The sequence below is a fragment of the Phalacrocorax aristotelis genome, chromosome 9 (assembly GCF_949628215.1).
Source record: "Phalacrocorax aristotelis chromosome 9, bGulAri2.1, whole genome shotgun sequence".
NCBI classification, from domain to species: domain Eukaryota; kingdom Metazoa; phylum Chordata; class Aves; order Suliformes; family Phalacrocoracidae; genus Phalacrocorax; species Phalacrocorax aristotelis.
The window spans coordinates 14,572,576-14,589,698 of NC_134284.1; the positions used below are offsets into that span (position 1 = coordinate 14,572,576).

A 17,123-nucleotide genomic window follows, 5' to 3' on the forward strand; every position below is an offset into this window, starting at 1 on the left:
GCTTCTGAAAAAGCAGAAGTATTACAAGAGGCAGAGTATTCAGAAGAGGATTTCGATCTGCATTTGTCTGCCTGCTCATTTGTCTCTGAGCTGGGACTGTAAAGTGGGAAGGAGGCATTTCAAGCTGTTGTCTACATGAGGTGGTCAGTTTGGACAGGGCACATGACATCTCCAGTTGCACTGAGACTCTCTGATGGTAATGTGACAGAATGACATGACATCTCTGCACAGCCTGGCAGTGTGATGGCACTGCATTAAATAGATGTGGCAGGGGAGTGGAGTGCTTTCACCCTTATTGTGAACATCATGTTCCCTTTGGTCAGATGGGGCTAATGCTCAAAAATGCGCACCACACTGCCGGGCTCCCAGAGCTTCCAGTTTTAAGGAACTGCTGCCTCCCCTGAGCTGCCTGCTCTAATCGCAATCCCCAGGCAGCATTTATTTAGCTTGGAGTAAGTGGTTAGTGTTAACCTCACACAGACTTAAGTGCTGCTTGTGCAGCGCTTCCCATTTATTTATTCCTTTTTCTCGTTACGGTCTAACCCCATTTCCCTTGGGCATTTGTGCTGGATTTCTTTTTCTCTCCTTTTTTTTTTTTTTGACTGTTGAGGTCTTTCCCTCCCAGCCAGCACTCATATAGAGAAATCCAGGTATAAGTGTGAAAAGCTCACATACCCAATAGGCCATCATTTGTTTGGGATATGCCCACTGGGTCATTATAGACCATTCCAGATTAGTGCTCCCAAGGAGAAGGAAAATTCTGGAATCTGTTCCCAATCTGGAAAGTACGCCCTCTCCATTTGGCAGCACAGGGCTATCCTTCATCTAAATACATCTAAAAAGGCCAGTGCCAACTGAGACTACCTCCCTAGTGCTCGTGACCACTCAGCTTGCCATCATTATCCTGGGTAACTCCTATCACTAACCTGCTACAGTTCCCAAAATGGGGATGGCACTGCCGCCTCTTTGGAGTGACTGGTAAGCTGCTATACGCAGCCTAGACAGTTAGCAAAACTTTTCTGTCCAGACCAGCTCATGAATGGCTCTGTTTCTGATCCAGTTGAATTTCTCACCTTTTCTTGTTGAATATAGCTGGACTTTGCATTTACAGTGTGGCTTCTGTTTGGCTGCAGGGAGAATCTCATCTCTGTGCTAAAGACAAAGTAGTAATTTTCCCCAATGCCTGGCACACACAGAGGAGTAATCTTTTATGTTTTCCCCAATGGTAATTGCTCCCTCCTCTCTCTTCTGTTTTTTCAGACAAACAGTATTAGGAGATGAGCTCTGAGCAAGCCTCTAAATGAAACATGTCATTGCTTTCACCTGTAGTTTTGCACAAAGCCTCTGAAGTTTTAGCTGTTGTGAATCTGTTCATCCACTTGTCACAGATCTCCCTGCTGCGTTAGTTATCAGATAGTGTGACTCTGCCTACCTTTTTTTCTACTTTGTAACTAAAAATAGCATAGTATTCACTTTATTAAGATAATTTAATGTAAATCGATGGCAACAGGGCTTTTTCTTTAAGACTTTCTCTCTGATGGTCTTAAATCACATTTATGCATGTTAGTGACTTAACTAATAGCTCCCAATGGAGGAACACGAGGAATAAGAAATTTTCCTAAGGTTATACAGGGAGTCAGTGTCAGAGTCCCTTCCAGATGAATCCTGTCTGTTGGCTTTGAGTTAAACTTTTACCAGGGGGTTCGCTTGTGTTGTAACAAATTATACTATGCTAAGAACCTAACTGAATCAAATGTCTAGAATTTTACATTTTAGTAAGTGAAAAGCACAGAAGAGGACAGAAATAATAATGTCTTTTTTCATAGAATTTTTTGGGTGAGTGTGCTTGCCATCTCGTCTGGATAGGAGGAACTTTACAGTTTGTGTGTCTAATGTGCTGTCTCTCTTCGATATATAAAATAGAGATGCGCCTGAAGTGTTATGTTACCATCAAAGCACACCAGTGTCAGCAAGTGCAAATATGCATCCTTCTTTACTTTTCTGTTCTGTAAGAAACTAAAAAAAATAGATTATTATCCAGACACACATATTCATTTTACTTCCTTATTCCCTCAAATTTAATCTGGACCAAAATTTGCACTTTTATTTCAATTAAAATGGTTTTGTTTGGTTTTTAAAGGGGGAAAAAGACAGCTTTCCTTGTGCCAATACTGCTGTAGGTAATCAGGAAATAACGTGCAAATGTGGCTCAGTGTGGTGTTATCAAAAGTAAGTGCTGAGGTTTGATTGGGTAGTGTTTTATATTTTCTCCTTCACCCCATTTTGGGATATTGTGTAAGTCGAGCTAATGTAGCCAAAGCCCTGCTTTCTGAACTATGAGTGTAAATCTAGGGTATACCACTTAAAAAAAAGCTCTAGCATTCAGGAGTAATTACCCCAGATATTGCTGTAGCGTGGTTGTTGCAAGCAGCAGTGGAAGTCTTTATAATAAACTAAACTGCATTCTCTGGGATTGTTGCAGATTTATAACATTATAACAGTTGAATAATTTGTTCCATTTCATGTTACTCTTCCATCTGCTGGGACACTTCAGCACAGCAGCATCCAGGCACACTGATACTATCATATTTTCAAGTAGGGTACTGATTTAAATGAATATATTCTCTCTACATAGAAACTAATCCATGGAGATTCCCCTTGAGGCTGTTATTCAGGCTGAGCACCCAAAAGCCTGGCCTGGCACCCATTACAGAGGGGGGTGGAAGCAGAGCACAGCAGCTGCAGTTGGGCTCCCTGGCAACAACTGGATTTGGCCTGCACACTTACGTAACCTCAGCCCTGCATCCTCTAACAGCAGGCATCTTTGAGTGCTAAAGTAAAGACAATAATTTTTCCTAGGGGCTTAAGCAGGTCATGAATTTCTTCCTGCAATGAGCAATAGGCAGTCTGAAGCGACAGACCCTGTCCCGGCATATTCTAGTGAGAACTGCTTCTGAGAGGAGAGGATGTGGTAGAGTGGCCAGGTGCTGTGTGGGACTGATAGTCAACTATGAAAAATATTTGGAAGGGAAAATACAGTTACTTCTTTTTCAGTGCTCAGGGAAAGGGGCTGTTTAGACAAGGAGAGCTGGCTCAACCCAGCAGCATTCCTCTCAGCTTCGCTTTCTGTCTGCAAGCTTTGAGAAGTTTATGGAAGAGCATCTGAGCAGTGTCTAATGGAGAATTAGGCAGGGATGCTTGCAGAGAAAGGAGCAGAAGATGGGCTTTCATAACTGAAACAGAAAGATAAGGAAATATGTTTGTAGCAGAGGAGTGGTGAAAAGGGAGCCCTGAGAATAGGCTTAGGAGCCAGGGGCTCAAATTCGATTTCTCACAACATGTTCTTTTGGTAAGTCACATCACCCGTCTGCCTGATTTTTCTTATCTGTATAATGGGGGACATATTATAGATCTCTGTTTAAGGGGAGGTCTGAGAATTAATGGATGCTGATAGAGCGCCTGGAAAATGAAAAATGCTGAGTATTACCACAGCAAATAGTAACCCCTTTGACTCATTTATGATCTTATTACCACCAAATGTCTCTCTGGCTTCCTGTCATTTCAACTAAGCCTCCTTCTGATCCTATTAAACACCAGGGGGAAGATCCTCAGCTAGTGTCAGTTGTCACAGCTCCATTGACTTCAATTATTTCTCTTGCGCAACATATTTCATCCAAAGCACTTCAAGTATTTGAGAGATATTGGCCAATTAAGCTCCACAACCTCTGTGAGAGGTACAGAGTCATACCACAGTTAGAGAAACTTAGAAAAGAAAGGTTAATCAATTTACCCAAGGTCGGGAAGGAAGCGTAACAGAGATAAGAGAACAGACCAAGAGTTGTGCTCCTAATTCTGGAGGTCGCCTTGGCCAGGTTTTGCTTTGTATATCGGGGTTCATCTCAAGCCACTATTCAAGGCTCTGCCTTTTTCAGGTTCTTACTGGTGTGAGACAGAGGAGGACTTGCTTCCTTTTCATGCTTTCATACGCTTTTTGTTTTTATCGTTCCCATTTTATTTGAGGTATCGTAGGAAGAGAATTATGGAGGCTACGCATATACAAGCTGATTCCTCAGCTGGTATAAATTAGAAGGACTTTCCAAAGGCAATGGGAATATGATGACTTATACCTCAGGATCTGGACCCTGGGGCTTATTTCTGACAGAGTGTGTCTATAAGATGCCTAGGGATTATCAGCCTCCAGTCACTTACTTATGCATAGGCTTTCTGAAGCTGTGGGAAGCTAAACTGCCTACTGGTGGGGATTGCTTTTCCAATATATTGCAAGCCAGGACTTTATCATCATATGTGCAAAGGATTCTTAGTAAGCTAGTTTGTGTCCTCATGCCTGCTGAAAATCCAAAATGGGTGCATCAAATGGTGATATTTAGAATAGCCCCAAGTGGAAATACTTCAAATATCCACAGTAACTCTGCTGTTTCTGAGATGGGATTTTTTTTTCAGTGTGGGGAGTGTTTGTGCAACTTCAGCATTTTATTCTGCAAATTTAGAGCCTCTTTCAGGGAAGCCAGTGAATACTGTGATAGTGGAGTTTAATTTATAAATAGCCAGCAGACGAGCATGGGGAGAGGCGATGAATAACTCACAGATGGAAGAGTTAGAGATCAGTCGTGACATAATGGCAAAGCAGCAGTGCAGAGCTGAGGAGGAGTGCTCGGCCAGGTCAGCACTGAAAGAGAATCCACAAGTGCAATGCTTATTTATACGTACGGTTTTAAGTCCAAAATCAACTTGTTTTTAAGAAAAAACCCAAAATCAGTAAAACCCAAAAGAAACAAAAAACCCACCCCCCAAAAAAACAACCCAAAACCAAAACAACAAGCCTCATCCTGTGGTTAAGCAGCTTTAATGCAGTGCTTATAGCGCACAGCTAGGAAATAACAGTATGTTATTGGTTTGGGGTTTTAGTTTTTTAAAGCTACAAACAAGTTGAAGAGGAAAGCCTATCAGAGCTGTGAGAAATTAAATGTATTTATAAGCTTGAGATCTTCATTTCCTGGAGCAGCTTTACATCCTGATAGTGTACTGTCTTTGTACACTGAGTGAAAACCAGATTATATCAAAATGCCAGCTATTGATTATTTAGGTAAAGAATAACTTAATCTAAAATGTGCTGTGTTTTCACACTTGGGGGAAAACCCAATCCTGTGTCTGTAAAGCTCATGAAGATATTTACATTGAAGTAAATACATATAAATGTGTTTGTACACACATTTAAGTAAATGCAGGTCAATTCTGGGAGAAGCCAGGTGTACGAATTCACAGGAGCACGGGAAGGAGGGCTGAGGTGTGTGGAGGGGGAAGCGAGGGGAGGATAGGGCAGCTCAGAAACTCTGATTACCTGTGTAATTCCCTGTCTGCCCCTCAACACATGTGTACTTCAGAACTAAGAGCTAGTACTTTCTAAAAAACCCCGCTGTCTAAAATCCTGGAAAGTCTTTTTTCTTCGCCCCTATGCTAAGGTAAGACATTACCTTGGGCTAGACTTTCCTGACCTTTTCACCAAACATATCTTGATATGAAAACCCTTGGTCAGGACTCTTCACCTATGAAGGGAAATGAAGCTATGAAAAGGAGATGGCTCCAACCTTCAAGCCCAGCCTGGAAAAACTGTCTGCTTTTTTACTTCTCCCATGTAGTAAACATATTCCCCAGCAAGAGGAAAGGGAGATGCACACACTTTAGGTCAGTAGCCACTTCTGGGATATTTGTTTGGTCTTCATGAGGCATATGTTCCCTCTTGAAAATTTCTATCACATGTGCTCTCCCATTTTTTACACTGCATGGTACCACGTGTCCTGACTGGGAGGAGAAGGGGAACTGGTGCTCTGCCAGGAACCCAACATAAGAGAAACTGGGAAGTTGTCCTAAATGCTTGATGTGTCCAAACACTGACTTGGAAAGTTACCTGACTTTTTGGAGGTGCTGTCTCCTCAAGAAGATAATGGTGTGCCATGGAATGAGCGAAGTCCCTGTCCTCCAGAGAGTGGGCACCGGGTGGCTTCAGGTGTTCCCCATTTATGCCCAGTGAATGTGTACAAGTGCCAGCATTCCTCTTAAGGGGTATAAAGCTAAGAAAAAATGCACATTGTAAAGTGTCAGAATACTTTATTGTTAGGTGTAAAACCTGTTTCTGTTGATAAGTGCAAGCAGGCTTTACTGTTTGCAGTCAACAGGACCCTGGGGACTTCCTGTTCAGAGGAAGAATAAAAAAGCGAGGGAAAACATTTATGTACAAGCTAACACTTTTTGCTAGAGCCTGCAGAATTTAGACACAGACCTGCTACAGGACACTGAAAGGCCAACTTTACCTTTGCAAGGCATTTTAGAAGTCTAAAAGCACTCATTTTGCAACAGTATCTCAAAGACTTAGAAATGACCTGGGCAATCTGAGTCCGTAGGAATACAGTAAATGGGTGTGTGCTGTGTGAGCATGCTGGGTCCAAATCACAAGCCTGCTGGGGTTCTGAGAACACAAAAATAAGGCTTACCTTTAAAGCCAGTGCAACATCACATCTTCAGCCTCCCCTTAGGCAATGTATAGCTAATGCCTCAGAGTTAAGTCCTGTATCCTTCCCTGGAAGTTCCCATATGAGCCCCAACAATCTTTTAATTTTTAAAATTTTTAAATTTTGATATAATTTAATGTCCTGAGTTGGAAGGGGCCCACAAGGAACATTAAGTCCAACTCCTGTCCCTGCACAGGACAACCCCAAATTTACACCATGTCTCTGAGGGCATTGTCCAAGTGCTTCCTGAATAGTGTCAGGCTGGTGCCGTGACTGCCTCCCTGGGGAGCCTGTTCCAGTGCTCCACAACCCTCTGGGTGAAGAATCTTTTCCTAATACCCAGCATAAACCCCTGGTGCATCTTCCTGCCATTCCCTCAGATCCTGTCATTGGTTGCCAGAGAGAAGAGATCTTCCCATCATCAAGACTATGAGAGTAAAAAACTTGCTAGTATTGTAATCCTGGGCTCATGCAGAGGCATCTCCCTCAGGGGGATCCAGGATTGCTTCCAGAAAATACCACTGTTTCCCTCCTACTTTGTAGGAAAGGAAGAAGCATCAAGGCTTGGGTGGTTTGCAGTGGGCTGCTGCCAGCTGAAGGGGGCTGCTGCCTTCACATTACTGGCCTCCACTACCTCTTTTTAAAAAAGGTAAGGGTACAGTACTAAAAGAAGAATTTCTGTATGATCATAGGTTATATAGTTGAGGTTTTTTTCTGGTAAGGTCCTGCTAGAAAGGCTATAGCTAAGGAAGGAACCTTTTCCTTCTCGTAAAAGAGTTATTTTCATCCTTGACGGTGCAATAGTATTGTTGAGTATCTATCTACCTATACGTCAGGAGTTCTGTCCAGGTCCTTGCATTGAGAGCTTGTACTGATTGCTGCTGTGGCTGGCCTCTCCAAAACCATGGTCTCATGCATATCCCTCTGCCCAGCAAAGGGTATTTAGGACCCTTGCTGGTCATGGGTTGTTCCCTGGTGGACAGGACTATCCTGTCCATCCTGTTCCTGTTTCAAATGCTGTTATCAACATGTCATACCTTGACTATGTGTCAAAGCTCTTGAAAATACACACCATACTTAGAAGCAAGATGATGTGATGTGAGGACACGGTAGGAGTGGGTCATTCTGCATGACCTGGTGGGATATACAGGAAAGGCAGGCATTGTCTCCAAGGGTCATTCTCAGAGGAAATCCCTGGATCTCTGTGTTCAGGTAATATTTCTTGGTCAGAGAGAGGGACTGCTATAGGAGCTGTGTGCCACCTGACTGGTTCAGTGTCACTTCTGCATTTAGCTAATATAAAAGTATGGTCCTCACTTTGATTTTTTCTGGCTCTAAAGAAATGTTAAAATGCATAAAAGCCATCATGTTATCATTAGTTTTGATGATAGCATTAAACAGTGTATTAAACTATTCCCTTCAGTTTACAATTCATACCTCTTAGCCTGGAGGTGCATTTCTTATTAAAATGTCTTAGATCCACATATTGTGAAATAATATCCACTGAAATTCCCCCTTTTTATTTATGTATTTAAAAGAAGTTGGTAAGGGATTTGGGGAAACAAATTAATTTACTGCCTGGTAGTAATGTAACATCATAAAAGGTACAGTGCTTATTATGAGTTATTTTCTAAGAGATTTTTAGGCATTTCATTCAAATTGGCTTTGAAATGATCACTGTTCTAGATGGACTAAAAACTCTCTGAATGTCCCCAGGGACAGCATGTTGACTCAGAGATAAGGGGACAGTAGATTTGGAGGGTGCTTTAGAAAAGGTTGGGCTACAAGATTTCCTTTTACTTCCAATCAAAACAGTCAGGATTTACAGAACTAGTGGTTTTGATTACCTCAGTTTTAATGAATTGAAACTGAGCTTTAAAACTGATTGCAGAGGGTGCTGATCACTCTTTTCCTGAAACTCAGGTTCCTGTAAGGGTTCTCAGTTCAACATCCAAATATTGAGGTACCTAACACCAAACTAAAACATCAGTCTGGCTGAACAGCTGCGGTGTTAATGTGGAAAGGGGTTAAATAATAGTCATCAGTTCTGTTGTCAAACAGGGAGGAACTGGAAGCCCCAGAGGAAAAAAAAAGACAACATGACAAATGGTCTGTGTTGGTGGATTTGCCAGAAGAGTTACAGGCAGAGCTTATATAAACAAGCTTATATCTTGTGCCAGCGTGGGGCACAGATAGCCGCTTAGCTGTACTGGGGAAAACCACCTTTTTTCTTGGTATAATTGTATCTGTAACTGAGAATTTTCCTTCAGGAGAGCTGAGTCCTTTGCAGAGGTAGGCAAGAGGTGAATAATTCACCCAGCCAGCGCCATACAGGGATAACTTCTTGTTTGGGCACTTCCATGCTCAGGTTTCAGCAGTGCCCAAAGAGCTGCCTGCTTGGGGCATCATCATGGATTTGCAGAGGCTGTTCCCTGGGTATATTTGCCCTGCATGATCTGGCCCTTACCAGGCATGCGTGCAGTCAGGCAGATGGCTTAATACTTTGCCCCCCCCCCCCCCCCCCCCCCCTCTAATTCCTTCTTTTATAGATCACTTCTTAATTTAAAAGTTTAACAAAATATGACTTTTTGGCCTGTAAAGGTCTAGGCTTCTAGGATGTAGGTGACAGCTTCCCCACCCCATTATCTATGCTTTCTTTTGCTTGCTGTTCTTCTTTGGCACTGAAAATGTGACCAACGTCACCGGGGCCCCAGTTGTTGATTAGAACTGGATAAACTATACAAATTCTGGTAGGAATGGAAGGCATTTGAGATGACTACCTGGCATTTTTCTCTGCCCTTTTTTATGTACTTGCCACTGTATTTTCCCACATCAATCTCATAAAACATTCTTTTGCTCACGCTTGAAATATTGATATTATCCTACAGCAAAGATAAAAGCACATCACAGAGCAATATGGCTTGGTGATAGAATTATCTGCAATACACAGAAATCTCTACTGATGTTTAGGGCTGGCATGGTATTAAACACATTACTTTTGCTGACAGGCATTTTCATTTCCTTGCATCATGCAGGTAGGGGAATTTGAAGGAAATCCAGTTTCAGTTCTAGATTTGTTCAATAAAAAATGTAAAACAGAAATGCTGGTGGATATGGTAGCATCTCTTTAAATCACAAGGAACTCACTGAAAGTTTAAGTAAGTTTCAGAGACTGCTATGTGTTTTTATGTGTATATGTATGCTTGTATGTCTGCATTTACAAATATATCTATCTATACATACATATTTCTATAAACCCCACAACTATTCCATATTTAAGAAATCTGAAAGGACTGGGGACAATCCAAAATGAAGCACTAAAAAATTAGTGTCAGCGAGCCTTGTGCTCCTTTGGTATGGGCTTTATGATGCAACCTTCAGTAACTTCTTTACTCATTATTACCACCCTATGACTTTCTCCCCATGCCATGCACAGAAAAAAAGAACTTCTGGTATAAATTGGGGATCTGCCCTCAAAATGACTGCCTTGTACATAGGGTACACACTTCAATTTTACTGAAGCGGGATGTGTAGCAAATGAGGCAGGAGATTCTTACAAAGGAGGGAGGCCTCTTGAGCAAAGCATTGATTAAGGGGCATCTCATTCTGTCTATCCCTCTTTCTTCCCCAGGGTCACAGTATGATTCTGGGTAAGTTACTAAAATAAATTTTTTCTCAGGCCATCCCTGAATTATGTGCTCATGAGTTCCTTTGTTCCGGTCCCCAACTTGAGATTGTATAGCTTGGATGGAAACAATATTAAGCCCTGAAAACAGCAGTCGAGTCAGTACTAAATGTGCTTCAAATGTGTAAGGTGCCATAAGGTGCTAACCACGGTGTGTGATCAGAATTTGCGATCTGAAATTGCACATTCAATACTAGTGGGCATTTTAACTTAATTCCCCTGTTCCTGAGCTCTACATTTGTAAAACGAGCCTATCACCTCAGAAAGGTGTTGTCCAAAGTAATTAGTTTTTGCAGAACAGTCCAGTGCTCTGCTGAGTGGCACCACAGAAAAGCCCATGTGGAAATAAATTACTCTTCAGAGCAGGATTAGTATAGTGTGCAGGAGAAGGGGCCACAAATGGAGCAATGAAGATAAAACATAGTATCAAGTAACAGCACCTTCAGCAGGCATTATTCTTCCTGTGTGCTGAATGAAGGAAAGGTCAAGTCAAAAAGAGTAGTGTGTGACTGTGTAATTAGAGGCTGTATCAAAACATACACCCGTGAAAACCAGGGACTGCTTTTATGCTGTATTTGTGCAGGAATTTATGCCTAGAAGTCAACAATATTAAAAATAATAGTGGTTGCTGTTGGTAGGTTGGGAGAGAACCCGATCTAATGGCTGGGGCCTGGGGCAGAGACTGTTCCACCCCGATGGTCTGTTCTGTCCCTCACTGCCTCAGCTCTGCTCTCCGTACGTTGGAGAGAATTAATATTTGCTTTCTATGTACTCTGTGGCACTAAATTCCTTTGGAATAGTTTGATACCATACATTGTACAGATACGAACTATTCCTATGTAATACAAAATTTATTTCTGGCGTTGCAGATTTGGAACAGTATTTTTGTATGTTTTCAGGGATACACATACATTGTAGAACAAAACCGAGTGTTCTGCTCCTGTACTGAATAGACCCCGAGCTGATCAGAGCACGCTGGGGTTTTCACACACCGCTCAGTTTAAGGAGATCAGGTCTTCTGCAGCCTAGAAGGCACTAGCTTTGGACCAGGAGACTCTGAGGTCTCTTTTTGCTACTGCTATGTAGTTGTGTATTCTGCATTAATCTGGTGTAAATTATTATCTTGCAAACCCTAATTTTTCTGTAACTGATGAGGGGCTTAAAAAAAACTTTGAAAACTTAGCTGAATATAACCAAGTATTTGTTTATGGCAGTATTTGTGACTGCAGTGAAATTTGTTAATAGGCCGAATTAGCGAGCATACAGAAAACAAGATGTCAGTGGTACTACATAATCATGTCAGGGTATTTCCGCAGGAAAAGCAGAGGTTTACCTGAACGTCTGGCACAACTGACACAAAAAAATTGTGCTGATCCTTAACCTTCACTAGCAGTGTGCCTTGTCACTGCTAGCAGTCCTCAAATTGTATTTCATATGTGACTTACTGTAAATGCATACCGCTTGCTTGAGGACATCATAGAGGTGAATTATACATGGGCTGCTAGGATCACGCTGGCCAGGCGTTCTTATAGCTGCTTTTGCAAGGGGAGTGCTGAGGTTAAACTACATAGTTTCTGTAATTTAGTCTTTCCTGCTCAATATGACCTCAACTTTTCTCTCAGGTCTAAGCCTTGACAATTAGAAAAAACCCCAACACTTCCCTTTCATCAGAAGGTCAAGCATATTTTATCTGGTTGATTCCTGGAAGGTGAGAAAATATGTATAATTTTACAAAGTTCCTTTTAGAGCAGAAATGCCAAAAGAAGGACTGTTGTCACCATTTCCAGCTAGACTGGAACCTGCTGTCTTTTGAGATCTGTGGGAGAAACTGTTTTTCTCTCAAGAAGCACTGAACCAACATAAAAGCTTTTAATCCTATCCAAAAGGAACAAGCTGGGTTATCTCCTGCCATCCACTTGAATGTGTCAGCCATTAATCTAATATATGAATACGTAGGCTCTACATATAAAGACACCCTACAAACAAAGGTTGATCCTGTGCAGTGGAGTTATGTTACCTTTTACATTACCACTTGTTCTAGGTAGTGATCAGGTCAGTGCTATTGAGCATGTTTCTTTGTGTGGCAATTTATATTGTGTGCAGGGTTCCAGGGGACAGCGTGGGGGGATCATATGGCTGTAGGTTGTGCAAAGCCTCTGTGTACATCCATCATTTTCAAGGCAGCAGGAAAGCTCATTCTTTTCGCCAGGCTTTAGCTGCAGGAGCTTGGATGGGGAATATTCAGCATTCGGTGCATCCATCCTGCAACCGCTGGCAGAGCACCAAGTTTGCAAGAGGGCATGAGAGAAATCATAACCCTGTTTAAAACTACTCAGGCTCATCAGCAGACCGTGGTATTGCAGAGGAGAGGTAACATGGCTCCGTAGTTCATCCTTATGCAAATAAGGTGCCAGCCAGCAATAGTGAAAATGGACTATTTTCTTGAGAAAAATTGAGAAGTGCTGCAAGCAGCAAGGTAAAGAGATGGGGTTATGCATGTTCTGCTCTTGCTCCTTGTCCCATTGTAGCCCATGAAAAAGGGAGGCAAGGAAGGAAAAAGAAAAGGGAAAGAGGTCACAGGAAAGTGGAGACAGAGGAAATGAGTCAGATTCCCCAGGGGCAATTAGTTTTAGGAAAGCTAAGGCAGTGCAAGGGAGAGCACTGTTGCCTAGCCAAGTTTTACCTAGATGAGAAGGCTACTAACTAGCAGTGCAGCCACAAAACAACTCTGTTTTAGTGTTTTATTTTCTCACCCCAAAGACAAATAAATGCATATTTAAATGATCACAGCAGTTAAACACTGCTCCAGTGAAGTAGCATTCTGTTACATCTGCCTACCAAACACCTGGATGTGCCTCTGCAGAACAGAGGTTTTGAAATGTTTACTGATCAGGAATTCTGGTTGGTTTTTAAATGTGAGATGTCTTTTTACTGCTAGTGCATAATTTAATTTTGAGGCCACTGGTGTCTGCTGTGTATCTTAAAATCTGAGCTCCTGCAGGCACATGGTGTGTCATTGTATCCGCTCGTTCAATTTTTCTGAAAAGAAATTTTCTAGCTATTACAGATGAAAGCATGAAAACACACCACCAGTTTCCCTCTCCCCTGCCCCAAATCCAAAAGAAAAAGCAAATAAAACAAATGCTACTATGTTTTAAAAAAAAATTAATCATCCTTTTTGCACTGGAGGGATCAGCTCCCAGATGTGCACTTCAGAGGCTGGTAGCATTACTAGTCTGAGCTTCTGGATTGCAGCCTGGAATGGAAAGGCCCACAGTTTTTCTTGGGAATGGGCAGACTGTGGCCGATGGTGAAAAAGGAAAATTACCTTTGTGAGGCTTCATTTTTCCAGTGTAGAAGCTCTCTCTTGAGTTGGGTGTCGAAAGGGGTCTGAGAATGGAGTAGGTTGAAGTGGAGTCATGCACAGGAGTTGCTGGCAGAGGGTTCCTTTGCAGTGAATCTGAGGTTCCCTTTCTGTGGTGCCAGCTTTCCTAAATGCATTGGCTGACTCTGCTCTTACGGGTTACGTTGCAGAGTTCCTGTAGATTACATGGGTTGCCTGTGGTCTTGTAGATTATATGATGACTTGAAGAATATGTTTTGTTTGATTAAATGCCATCCGATTTTGGGACCACACATCTCACTTGACAGTGGTGCAGGATACTGTAATGCATTAACACAGTTCTGCTCCTACTGCTGCACAGTAACACCATTTTGCAGTATGTTTTGTTGAACAGACCATAGGATGCAATTTCTTTGAGCCCTATACTTGGCTGCAGAACAAAATGGGATGCTTCTCCTGACATCTTTCTGGTAAGATCAGAAATGCCATCTATAGTCCAGAGCTCTTTTTTTTTTTTTTTTTTTTTTTTAAACTGACAACACCAAGGAATGAGCCAGACTGAGGAGATAGGAGTGACCTTTGGGATGATGAAAGGACTATGGTTAGTTGTACTAAAAGGGAAGGAGCTGATTCATTGAGGCCACTAAGCACAGTCAGACTCTGCAGTTCTCCCTGATACTCCAGTTTGCAGACTAGCCAGTGCTGTCTGCCCTCATCTGTTATCACACAGCTCCCATAACGATTTACCACACCACCCATCTTTCTCAGCATGGCATATCTACAAGACCCATATCTGGATGAGCACCAGTGTGGAAGCTTGAACTGTTCCCGCTCACCCCTTTTTAAATGAAGTTGTCTTAGCTGCACTGTCTGCAGTAGAGCTGGTGTTCTGTGAAGGCCTCAGCACTGCTTTTTCTGTGGTGGTGCTGCAGTCTCTGGGGTCACAGCTCTTGAGGATTAGTCACTGTCTTCAAGCTCACACTAACAGAAAAGAACCTAAGTAATGCATATGCTTCAAATATATTTTTTAAAAAAATGAGGGAGCCCGTCTGTGCTGTCACAGAAAGGCCCCTTAGGTCTGCTCATGCCCTAGCTGGAGTTTTCAAGCCTTGTCTTTACCTACGTGTTTACCCTTTGTCCTGGCTTCCCGGGGCAAAGCTGTACCCTGCACTATGGTGAATGCTGCTGCAGGAGCACACCGGGAGCTGTGCTGTGGGTCACTGCAGTCAGCTGGCCCCAGGAATGGTGAAGGGCAGTGGTCTGAGAGAGCTTGCCTTTTTTAATTAAAAAAAAAAAAAAAAAAAAGAAAAAGAGCAATCAATTTTAGGTACAGGAGAGAAAAACATTTGGAAAGCTTTTCACTTAACAAGGCTCTTCTCTGACATTTAGATGCATTTATACAAGTTAGAAAGGAATTTGGCACCTTCCCACCTCACTCAGCAGGCTTAGAAGAGAAAAAGCAAATAAAAAGACAAGAATGCTTGATATGTTGCTTTGTTTTGTTCACATGAAGTGTTGTGCCCGTTGATGTTGGCTGAGTACTATTACAGCCCACAAAGGGCCTTGACAGAAGAGTCATATTCAGCAGGTCCAGGGCGTACTTTCTAATGAGGAAAGATAATTATCGTGCCAATCTCTGATCAGTTTTTACTAGGCACATTTAATCTGAGGGAAGATAGGAGCATCTTCTGTCTAATACAGACTTGAGAGCAGGGCCAGCAGGTATAACAGAGTAATCACTCTGAAGGATTTGTTCATTATTCCCAGAAAGACAGAGGGGAAAAGTCTTTGTGTCACCATCTCTCTCTGTCTTCATTGCTCTTGAGTTCAACTCATGCAGTTTGACTGTGGTGGCCACACTGCTCCAAGCACCTTTAGATCCCATCAGAAATGCTCTTGACAAGCATGTATTACTGGGTTTGACAACCAAATAGTCTCTCCCCGCCCCATCCCCTCCTTTTCTTTTTGAAAGAGAAAATCTGAGGTATGGTTGATGGGAACCTGATGATGTGCAGTGTGCTCTGAGGCACCTACCCCTTTGGCTGTAGAGCTGTGAGGGCATGGTTGTATGCTTGCATATGTTTTTGCACATTACAAATGATCTCCATAGATGTGCATGCTACCTATCAGGGTTCATATGCCCATCTCAGGGGAGTGTACAGATGAGCACATACTCTGGGAGATGCTTACTTTTATATACCTGAGTGCATTCATGTCTACAAATTTATGACTTCTAATTATAGGGAAGCTCTAAAACTACAGGGCCAGCTCTAATTTTGAGAATTGTCTTGAGAATTCTCTTGTGTCCTTTTCTTGGTTACAACACAAATTCATGGAGTTCCTGTTTTTGCACTTCTTCCTAACATAGGTTATCTCACTGATTCTGTTTACCGCCTAGCCCCACAGTCACACCAGAGGGGTTGCCACTGGGTTGGGAATAAGTGGCTCTGGATAGCACCGTATAAACTGATTTTGCCTCAGGGAAAAAGACACACGGAACTAGATTGTGAAATACAGCAGCTTTAGGAAATTGCATGAAATTGCATCTTCCTTTTAGGACAAGGTATTGGGATTCTTAAGCAACCTGGTCAGATACAGAAGCCTGGAAACAGCTCCGGCTAATGCTTAAAGTGTAATTTCAGTAAGATTTAATTTATTATGTTTTTTACTTTATAGTCACTTCTTTTATAACATCTCAGTGTTCTCTGTTTCAAACATGCCGTAGGTTTCTGCAGTGGAGATGCACATTGAACATGAAGACAACTGGTGGGATGGTTGCGCTTTAGATGCTGGGGAAGTGGGGATCAGTATGGAAAAGTTGGCAGGATTCGCTTGCTGACTTTAGCTATCAGCATTGACAATGCATTGCACTGAATGGAAGGGTACAGACCTCACAAGCCTGCAGTTTTATGATACCTGCAGCTTATCACTGCATTGGTTTATATATGGTTCGAGATCTTGTCCTTGTATACTACTAGATCGAGACTAGTATATCTTGATCCCATAGTCCACTGAATAGGCAATTTTTCTTGCACTGTGGCAAGGTCCAGCAATGGGGAAGAGGAACACCTTGACCTCTTTTGATTGATTCACACTATCCCCTGCAACACAAATTTCTCTGAACACGGGATGAGGCACTAAAGTCGCACTATTGGCTCTAGGGGAGAAAGTTGCGTAAATCTTATTGATCCACGTCCCAGTGTCCAGCTGCTGAAACAACTGTTAAAGCAGGTGTGTCTAATTTTAGCTTTTGAAACAGCTGGGCAAAGTGTTGGCCATGTTTCAGTATCTTTTGCTTAAAGAGAAGGCAGGTGGCATTCTCTGAACATGCCGCTATTGAATTACAGAGACCGATTAATATTGGTGAGTCAACTTAACTTAATTCTCTCAACCTGCTAACAAGAGCACTTTGGAAAGGATTGGAGAAGAATGACAGGATGCCTTGAATAAACCAAAAGGGAAAGACATTGCAGTGTGTGTGTTCTAGCAACAGCAATTTAATCAATGTTGGTGCACCTGTGCTACCTGTCACTTTGCTGGCTGTTTGTATTTCTTTTGCCTGGGTGAC

General features: G+C 42.3%; 1 protein-coding gene and 1 long non-coding RNA gene across 4 annotated transcripts in view; one reads left to right on the plus strand and one right to left on the minus strand.

Annotated features, from left to right (window-relative positions):
- Positions 1–17,123, plus strand: part of NRXN3 (neurexin 3) — a 1,044,813-nt gene that overhangs the window by 641,435 nt on the left and 386,255 nt on the right. The gene's annotated exons all lie outside the window — the stretch shown is intronic.
- Positions 1–17,123, minus strand: part of LOC142061936 (uncharacterized) — a 37,700-nt gene that overhangs the window by 6,874 nt on the left and 13,703 nt on the right. For 2 of the 3 annotated variants that reach the window (XR_012662309.1, XR_012662308.1), the window contains 2 exons: positions 5,927–6,089; positions 4,605–4,687 (listed from right to left, as the gene is read on the minus strand). This is a non-coding gene — a long non-coding RNA (uncharacterized LOC142061936). The remainder of the gene's footprint in view (positions 1–4,604; positions 4,688–5,926; positions 6,090–17,123) is intronic. The other variant, XR_012662310.1, reaches the window with a different exon arrangement.